This window comes from Triticum aestivum, chromosome 6B (genome assembly GCF_018294505.1).
Source record: "Triticum aestivum cultivar Chinese Spring chromosome 6B, IWGSC CS RefSeq v2.1, whole genome shotgun sequence".
In the NCBI taxonomy this organism is placed as follows: domain Eukaryota; kingdom Viridiplantae; phylum Streptophyta; class Magnoliopsida; order Poales; family Poaceae; genus Triticum; species Triticum aestivum.
In genome coordinates, this window is record NC_057810.1 from 667,086,231 (window position 1) to 667,096,749 (window position 10,519).

Consider the following 10,519-nt stretch of genomic DNA (forward strand, 5'->3'; position numbering starts at 1 on the left):
GTTGGAATATAGCATTGACAAAAAAAATCAGCTTTTTGCTTCTATTGTTTTTTGTTTAAGCAACCAAGAGCTGAAAACTGTGGTATTGAAGCATTCGCAAAAAATGCATTTAAATCTTGGAAGGATGGACCTAAAGTTTTTAATCAGCATGTTGGCAAGCATGATAGTGCTCACAATAAATCTAGACAACATTACGATGACTTCAAAAATCAAAGACAAAATATGCCACATGTGTTTGATAGGGGTTCTAACAAGAAAGAAGAAGAATACAAAGCTCGTCTCTTGATTATATTGGGTATTGTCAAATTTTTAGTACTACAAGCTCTTGCTTTTCGTGGTCATGACGAGTCTGCTAGCTCAATGAATAAGGGTAACTTTAAAGAGTTGTTGAAGTTGTTCATAAAGAAAGACCCAAAGGTGGAAAATTGTTTGGGGATGCAGGAGGGAACCATCAACTGACTTCACATGAGATACAATTGGAGTTATGCAAGGCTTGTGCACAAGAGACCACCAAAGTAATTATTGAGGAGATTGGAGATAGTAAATTTGCTTTACTTGTTGATGAGTCGAGAGATGCATCTATGAAGGAGCAAATGGCTATGTGTTTGAGGTCAGTACCTTTCCTCGTATTGTATGTGTGTTTTGTTGTAGGCTTGTAGATGTATTTTATGATTACATTATTGGGCAAGACTAACAACCTATCACAATGCTTGCGATTGAAAAATCAGAATATTTTACATGCTGTGGGATTGATTAAAACCACATTGGATGGTATTCAAAAGATAAGGCAGAATAGTTGGGGTTAGCTCTTTAAAGAGGTAACAGATTTTTGTGTCAAATACAACATTGTAGTGCCAAATATGGAAGATACAAGAACTGCTAATGGGCGTTCAAGGTCTTGGGGTGGGCAATTGGTAACTTATAACCATCATTTCAGAAATGAAATATTCAATGTGTTGCATGATCAACTTATTGTGGAGTTAAACAACCGCTTTGCTGAAATGTCTACTCAATTGTTAAGATGCATTGCTTGTCTTGATCCCAAGAATTCATTTGCCAATTATATTGAAGACAAGCTAGTAGATCTTGCTAATATGTATTCTGCTGATTTCTCCACATATGAAGTTGCTTTTGTCCTTAGAAACCAACTAGACTCATTCATTCGGGAAGCAAGAGCTGATCCACATTTGATGAATTGCAATGACCTTGGTCATCTTGCCATAAATATGGTTACAAGTGATATGCACACAACTTTTCCCTTGGTTTACCGTCTTGTTGAGTTAGCATTGATTTTACCTGTTGCAACTGCAATAGTGGAAAGGGCATTCTCAGCAATGAGCATTATCAAGACTGGATTGAGAAACAAAATGGGTGATGATTGGATGAATCATAGAATGGTATGTTACATTGAGCGAGATGTATTTGTGAGTGTAAAGAATCAAAGATCATTGAGCGATTTCAAGGTTATCGCAATCGCAAATGCCTTTTGCCTTGTCCTAGATGTAAGTTTTCAAGCTTTTTCATCAATTATTCACTCTTTTTACCAGCTATTATGCACTGATTTGCATTTCAAAATTTACCATTCAAGGTTTAGCTTCTTCTGCTATTGAAGATGTAGTGATGGGAGGCTCAGATCAACCAATTCTTTGATTTGGTATCAATCTTTTGTATCATCTATATATGCTACATATTGTCTTTTGATTTATCTTGCTTTATAGTTGATCCATCATGGAACAAATGTTGCCGTTGAATATTATGCTTGGTGTATTATTAGTTTTGCAATATAGATTGACTTTCGTATGCCTTGAAACTGGATTATTTTTGGGGGTATTTTTTAGCCCTTAGTTTCTCGCCTGGGGCGTCAGCCAATCCTGGCTCCGCCACTGCCTGCCGCCACAGCTGGCGGCGGCAAGACCTGCCGCCACAGCGCAGGGCGGCAGCTCGGCTGCAACAGGATTCACACGCGGGCGGCAGCTTAAAATGGAACGGAGAGACGAGGCGGGCCTGCCGCCACTCCCCATGGTGGCAGCTCCTCTGCATTCTGGCTGCTCAGACGACAGGCTAGTACAAGTATTGCGTGCCCCCTATGATTCATGCCGCCCCAGCCTGCACCGCACTGCAATGCATGCAGCCATATGTGCTTCCCCTCTCTCTCTCTGAACTTTGACAACGTCCGTGCAGCCAATCTAGAAACAGCCACAAAACTACAACCATGCAGATGAATGAGATAAGAGGCATGCGGTGCGGGAGCTCAAGGCCATTTATAATGGACATGACCCATTTGATTAGATATGTACCGGCACGCAGATGCAACGGCACAAATTGCAATTGTGAATGTCTGCAGCAACAGAAAAAAGGAGGTGCCGCCATAGGGACTGGCGGCAGGGCCAGCCTCTTCTCTCCATTCCGTTACCAGCTGCCATCCGCATATGAAATGCTGTTGCAGCCGAGCTGCCGCCGTGTGCTGTGGCGGCAGGTCCTGCCGCTGCTGTCCGTGGCGACACGTGCTACGTGTCGGCCGCCGGAGCTGCCGCCACAGCCGACGTGGTCTTTTTTGTCAATATAGATTGCAGGTGGTCTTTTCTGTTAATACGAAACCATTGGTGGTCTTATTTCTCGAAAATTCGACAAGTACGCGTACATAGCGGTCGTCTTTCCACACAAGTGGTTTGAGTAGTCGCGGTAGCTCTGACCTGCCGGGAGCATGCATGCAGAATTGGGGGTCGTTCTGGCTCTTTGTCTCCTATCGTGCGCACAAAATGGCCAGAAAGTAAACAAGTCCGATCAAACTCTTTTTTTTTTGCGAATAAGTCCGATCAAACTCTGCTTTGCTAATTAAATGTGAGTGTGATATGGATCAGAAGAGCTGACTGCAGGTGGGTGGTTGCACTTGCACACGGCTTGATCTTTCTGAAGGAAAATGGCAGGGACAGAATGGCCATTTTGAACATCCAGCTAGCCCCGCAAAAAAATAAAACCCAGCTAGGGAATTAGTGTGTGCCTAACTGCAATTTATATATGGTTAGGATAAGATTACCAATTGAGAAAGCGAATAAAATGTAGAATATGCATGTAGTTGCCTTCTGCGCAAGATAAGCAATTTTAGATTTGCAAGTATTCGTTCCGCCCCGTACTTCTTTCTTCCATTAAAAATCGACTTCTTTCTCGGTACGTCCTTGGCGCCTGATGCATTGTGGAGTTATAAAAATCATATCGATGTTGGAGATAAGACTGTCGATCCGCTCCCAGCGAGCCGAAGCTAGCAGCCCATGCTGATGATGCCTTGCCAACTTGATTGATGATAACTAAAGGCCTCTTTGATTCAAAGGATTTGCATAGGATTTTTGAAGGATTAGAACCCTTAGGAATTTTTCCTGCGTTGATCGTTTGATTCGCAGGATTGAATCCCATAGGAATTTTTCCAATGAATTCAATTGTACTACATTTCATAGGAATTCAAGCATCTAGTCCAACCTCTTGGTGGAAATTCTTTGTTTTTTCTGTGATACAATCAAACAAACTCAAATCCTGTAGGAATTCAATGGACATGTCATTTCAATCCTACGTTTTTCCTATTCCTATGTTTTTACAATCCTGCGAATCAAAGAGGCCCTAAATAAAAGCAGACAAATAGGCATAACCGAACCGTGCTACATGGCGTGTTTGGTGCACAAGGTTTCCCTGATGTGCTGCTTCTGTTCAAAAGCCAAATCTGCGTGAAAGTGTCTGAGTGTGCCAATTGGCAAAGCAAAATTGGTGCTGAACTTTTTCCTCGAGTAAAGGGATTCATGTGTGCTGGTGCTGACATTCTGCCACGTACGTACCACGCGGTCTGAATTAGCATCGACATATTATCCACGACCAGAAAGTAAAGGCGCCTAACGATCCGTTGTTCATCGGAAAGATCGAATATCTAGAATTTGTACTACTGCCTACCTAGTGCCTACCCGGAGGCGATGGATGGGGTCAAACCCATTCGATGGCAAAGATCGACCGATCACGCCATGAAACCGAAGATCTGCCTGAAAGCAAAAACAGCTACACCTATATCCACTATCCATTACCGAACAGCAGATTTTTTTTTTGAGGATCAACAACAGAACTGGGATGTGGATCATCCTCATCCGCCCGGGCCCGGCCAGCTGCACCACAACGGAGAGCTATTGAATCATTAATATCCTACAGTCGGCAACATTCAACTTAGGCCTTCTTTGGCTTGTAGGAATCTCATAGGATTATTATAGGATAGAATTTGCATAGGAAAATTTCCTTTGAAGCCCTTTGGTTTTTGGATGGATTCCTATTCCTGGATAGGAATCAATCCTTTATGTTTTGGAGAAAAAAAAAACATTAGCAAGACTCAATGAAAAAATTACTATCCTATGCATCAAATGACATCTCTTTCTCTATAGGAATTGAGATGCATGTCATCCCACTTTACTATGATTTTCCTATTCCTATAACATTCCTATCCTATGAATCAAAGGAGGCCTCAAATTAATTAAAAAGTCTTCATGGTACAACTAAACAAAAATTATGGATCTCCACTGCGCGCATAGGATGCGTGCGACCAATCATTCAAGCACGACAATGGTACGATTCGATAGCCGCCATACGTATGACTTGCTAGCTAGCCGGATCATGTTCTTTGCGTGTATAGCCTGAGCGAGTAGACGTACATACGGCTCACTCCCAGCGTGAGAGTGACAGGAACATGAGCGAGCCGCGGAAGAAGAAGACGGCACTGACATAGCAAGAGCTGCGAGGTTATCTCCATATCGACTTTCGTTTCAGTATACATAGCGCGTGCAGTGCGCTGCAAATAATCGAGGCACACGCACACGCATGGGGCTGCAGAAATGCTACAGCCGGGCCTCTTATACCTCTCTCAAACGTATGGACGGGCCGTCCGGTCAGTGACCGGTTAAAAAAATCAATCCTACTAAATATGATGGTGATGTTTAAGAAGCCCCAAAGTCCATCATACGGTAAGAAGTGACTGTGATACTCTCATGGTCTAAGTAACTAAATCACATGTTAACACTTCGTGTTATAACAATTGACTTCCGACGATTGCATCTCAAAGTATAACAAACAAGTTTGGATTGATTCCATATGACCGTTCTTCTAACGTCATATTTTAACGAAATTGCTAATTTTCATACGGATGAAAACTATTGGCTTTCATCCGTTTTTTGGGCCGTGCGATCTGTGTCACAAGATTTGTATTTTTCTTCGCTAGCGGATCCGTTAGGTTCCGCTCGCTATCCCGCATCGGTGTTTTTTTTCCTACCCGTGTAGCTTCCCCTGTCTCTTCCCCTCGCCGCTTGATCCCCTTTGTCATTTCGAACACTACCACGGAATAGAGGCGAGTGAGAGAGATTGTCATGGCGATTTGGAGCTCCCCCTCGCCGCTCGATCCAGCTGGTTGGTGGTGACTTGTCCGTGCTCTCCCTCCCTCTGCCTCGCCCCCTCCGCCTCGCCGCTGTTTCTCCCGCCGAAGGCCTGCAGCATCTCTCGCCCCCCTCATCCACCCCGGCCCCATTATTTCGCCACCCGTCGATTTTGTTCGTCTGATTTGGTATGTTCCCTCTCTTTTGTTTGTTTCTCAGATCTGCATGTCAGTGCCTGTGGACTGTGGGTTTCTATCTGTTGCTTGTGTTAATCTCCTGCAGCCTCTGGTGTAGATGTGTGAGGTTGCGCCTGTTTCTCCGATTGATACTCATCAGCCATGCGAATTTGATTAGTGTTTCTGGCTACTTGTTAGTTTGATTGATCTGTATGTGTGACTCACCCGCGTCAGCGGACAGCGAGTCGCCTGAACCTGATGATCCAGGCGATGGCGCAGGCAGCCAGCATGGTGGCAGAGGGTGAAGCCTCGAGTGGGTGTGGTGGGCTGACTAGTGTGCCCACGTGACAGTGTGTGTGTGTGTGTGTGCTCTGTATATTAGTTGGACATGCATGAGTTAAGTCTGAAGTCTGAACCTTCTCTGTTCTCTGAACCTCTCCCAACTTTCCTCTCCATCCTCTGTTTGATTGATCTGTACGCGGTATTGTGCAATTTGAACATAGTGAATCGTGTTTAGTCCCCTGCTGTCCAGTGTTGTTAGTTAGTATGTCTATGTGTTAATTTTCACCTGGGCCGTTTTTGTTGTCACTGTGTGGATGCATGGTTGGTCCCCTCGCCTTGGGATTGTCTCTGTAATTCTCAATGGATTTACTGTGTAATTCCTATTGGATTTGCAATGTAATTCCTGTTTGGTTTTACAGTGTAAATCCACAGTGTAATTCCTAGTGGATTTACACTGTACTTCTCATTGGCTTTACACTGTAATTTTCATTGGATTTGCACTGTAACTGTCATTAGATCTGCAGTTGGTTTAGAATGTAATTCCTATTGGTTTTCAGTGTAATTCCTACTGGGTTTAGAGTGTAATCCTATTGGTTTTTCAGTGTAATTTTTATTTGGTTTCGCAGTGTAACTCCTTTCTGTTTTTACAGTGTAATTTCTAGTGGATTTCCAATGTAATTCCCATTCTAGCCTGTAAGTGTTGATGCTAGTTTGCCGTTGGATTTCACATTCTTGAGTCTGTAGATTGATGTAGGATGGTTCTGCTGTAGCTTTGATTTTTGGAATTGCTAATTTTCATCCGGATGAAAACTTTTCGCTCGTCCGTTGTGTGAGCCGTCCGATCTCTGTCTGTAGCTTTCACCTGTATTTTCTTAGTGGTTTTACTATAATTCTTAGTCGGTTTTTACATTGTAATCTTTAGTGGAAGTTCAATGTAATTCTCAGGGGATCTTTTCACTGTAATTCTCAGTGGGTTTACACTGTAATACAACTGATATGTTGTAATTCTAATTGTTTTTACAGTGTAAATCCAATTACAGCGATATTATCAGTGGGTTTACAGTGTAATTCCTCAGTGGATTTACACTGTAATTCTTCGTGCTATTGTAATGTAATTCTTTAGTTTTTGAAATGTATCTTAGTGAATTTTACAGTGCAATTCTCAATGGATCTACACTGTAATATCTTAGTGGATTTTACAGTGTAACACTCACTAGATTTTCACTGTAATTATCTTATTTTGCATTTTGATTGTGTAACTCTCAATGGATCTACACTGTAATTCTTTATTGGATTTTTACTATGTAAGTCTCAGTGGATTCACACCGTAATTCTTGGTGGTTTTACTGTGTAATATCTTGGTGGATTTTACAGTGTAACTCTCATGGGATTGTCACTGTAATTATCTTATTTGCATTTTTACTGTGTAACTCTCAATGTATCTACACTGTAGTTATTTATTGTATTTTTACTATGTAAGTCTCAGTAGATTCACACCGTAATTCTTGGTGGTTTTACCGTGTAAATCTTAGTGCCATGCACTGTATTCATCGCTTTGCTCTAGTGCATTTTAGTGTCATTTATTTCAGTGTAAGAAGCACTTTAATTCTACTGATATCTCTTTAGCTACAATGCTCTTATTTTCTGTAATTTACAGTAAATTGGTTTGGTATGCTTCCCTAATTTTTTTAGTTCCAACACTGATTCATAATTTCATCAGGCTTTGGGAATGTGTATATCACTCCTATGATGCATAAAAGGATTAATTTTCGAAGAGTTTGATGTGTTGCACCCAGCTGTTCCTAAGCAAGATAATCGGTATCTTTTTTTTGCCCTTTTCATGTTTTTTTTTTAATTTTATATAGTTTCTATGAAAGCTTCTTTTCTTATTTGTGTTCTTTGTAACTTTTCAGCCATGACTGTGGTGTCTTTACATTTAAGTATATGGATATCTTCACACCAAGAACTCAGATGTCAATCCTTTTCTCTAGTGTAGACATTCCAAATCTTAGGATCAAATATGTGAATGACATGCATTTTCAGCCCCTTGAACAGTTCTGACAAATCTTTTGTCACTGATTTCTTTGGTGATGTATGTTCTTATTTTCCTTGTCATCTGTTTCATTTTCTTCTTCTTTTTCGCTTTTATTTTCTTTTACTAATCCGGGTCTCTCTGAATTTTTTTGTGTAGGGAGGCAATGCCAAGTGAGGTTCAGCATGTGCGCAGTCCTAGCTCAAATGGTGACTGAGTTTTATTTTTCAGTAGCATGTAATCTAAACAAAGTAGCATGCAATCTGAGCATAGTAGTATTTGTTTAGTAGTGGTTCTATGTTTCATTTTGATTGTAAGGTTGTTGGATACTGTCATGTCTTTATGCCTGTGACTCGGCAGTACGTATTTGAGCACGTTAATACTACAGTGCTTAAAAAAATTGATTCTATATCAGGGGTCCCTTTCTTAATGATCATTGTTCCTTGTATCTCATTTTATCCTTCTCCACCATTTTGTGTGTGTTTTTTATTTAGTTAATGTGCAGGTTAAGCAAGTAATTTTGTTGGTCTAGTGATCTAAGGCCCATATGAGAGGTTAGTTTGTTTTCTATCCCTTGCCATTTATCTTTTTTTCTTGGTTTAAGGTCATGCTTTCAGGTGACTTGATTTACCATTTTCCATTTACCTTTTCGTGTGTCCTTGTTTACTCTACCAGTATTTCTCTCTAGGCTCCCTTGTGTAAGAAACGCTTGAGGCATTAAAATTAGAAAGATATTCAAGCATGCAATTGACAAACATTTAACAGTACTTAAAACCACATAAGCATTGCTCATTCTCATATCAAGATTTGTCCCGTATTAATAGTGCTTTCCACCTGGTGTTTCATTGCTTGCTCCATGTACTTGCCGTTAGTGCCAGTAGCTTCTTGCCCCACGATGTCTGTGTCTTGCCTAATGCTCACCTCTAGCTGTAGTATTTCTTCTTGCCCCACGATCCAGTTTATTCCGGTGCAAACCATTTGGTTTATTGGTGGATTTACAGTGTCATTTTAGTGGATTTTACAGTGACATTTTAAGGCATTTTACACTTTAATTCTTAAGGGGCATGATAGAATTTACTGTGTTTGTTAGTGTATTTTACATTGAATTTTCTTGTACTTTGTCAATGTAATTTTTAGCTGACATGATCTTGGTCCTTTCCTCCTCCGTTTGTTTGCTTTAGCTTAGTGGTCATGGAAAAGCTTTGATGTATCGTTGTGGTTCTCTGATCTCCTGTTTTAGCTGTTCCTCTGTCCGTGTTGAACAAGTTGGGGTGTGGACCCGTTACTCTCTTTATTAAAAGCGGGACAAAAAAGAAATAGGGGACAAGTGACACAGGACAGAGGACAATTGTCATCCTTTAGTTTGCTGAAAAATATGGATGAAAGTAAATTGGATTTCATCCGGATGTAGAATAGACAGTCCCTATTTTAAATATTGTTTTAGGACTATCATTACACTAATAATATCCTAAGATCCAAAAAACGTGATCACCAACAACACTTGAGCTAGTCTTAGAGGCGAGACTAGGAATCATATTTTACCGTTTATCATTCCACACGTGCATATGAGTTTTCCACCGAATCGCATATTCCAGGATCATATCAGTTATAGAATATAAACTCTTAACTATAAACAAGGAAATATAATAAAACAATATTATTGTCTCTAGGGCATATTTCCAAGACACACACCCGCGCACACATAAAATGCTAGCCCACCATGTTGCTCATTCATTTTTGTGGCCACCGCTCCCGATTCGAGCCTCCACCGCCTCCAATTCATACTACGGGCGCCGCCTTTCTGGAGCTCAAGGTCGCGGCCTCAATTCGAGCGCTGCTGCTTCCCCAAGATCTGGTGTCCCCCCTAGCCTATGAGATGTCTTCCCCGATGCTCCCACCGCCGCCACCCGAAGCCCCGCGCCGCCTGCCATACCTCCGTTGCCGCATCCCAAATGACACCTTAACGCCGGAGCCACCTCCCCGAGTTTCATTGTTGTCTTCCCCCTCACCGAGCACCCACACCGCCGAACATGTTGCAGCAGCCACCGTCGCCAAAGTACACAGGCATGAGGCTTCAACCACGGGCAAATGGGCGGAGGAGATCTATAACATGGATGCAACGGCGAGGTTGAGGCTTGGCATTTTCACTACCGCGGAGGAGGCGACGCGCTCTTGCAACGCTACCACGCCACGCCTCTGTGGAAGTTGTATGAATCTTAACTTCCCCGACAACCGCCCCTATCACGTCGCCCATTATGTTCGTCTCCGGTGCCGAGGAGTAGAGCGTGTAGATGTCTCCTTCGTGATCATGCTCCTCGAGGACCTGTAGATCATCATCGAGAACTGCACGTCCCTCATGTCCATGGAGAGTGCATGCATGATCGAGTTCGAGCACCATGAGATTGCACACCTTGAAGTCGATCATGGGCACATCTTTGACGACCTTGCCAGTGACGAGGAAGAGAAGGACGAGATGCCATGGAGTCATCCCACCGCCAAAGACCATGATGGCAGCCCCTCGGCGGTGTGGAGGATGATCCCCACCTCCTCCGAGTCAGACTTGTCCGAGGATGACTACTAGAGCTCCTCTTTTGTATATCAAGGATTTATTATTATTTAGTCTATCCCGATGCTTT

The 10,519-nt window shown here is 42.2% G+C and overlaps 1 long non-coding RNA gene across 3 annotated transcripts; it reads left to right on the forward strand.

Annotated features, from left to right (window-relative positions):
• The first annotated feature begins 5,244 nt into the window (after positions 1–5,244).
• Positions 5,245–8,336, forward strand: LOC123134777 (uncharacterized). 3 transcript variants are annotated; one of them, XR_006465730.1, is made up of 4 exons: positions 5,245–5,581; positions 5,676–7,669; positions 7,765–7,943; positions 8,043–8,336. It is a non-coding gene; the product is annotated as an uncharacterized lncRNA (long non-coding RNA). The 3 variants fall into 3 exon arrangements; XR_006465729.1 differs by having other exon boundaries at positions 5,246–5,581; positions 5,688–7,669; XR_006465728.1 differs by having other exon boundaries at positions 5,284–5,581; positions 7,572–7,669.
• Positions 8,337–10,519: the final 2,183 nt, after the last annotated feature.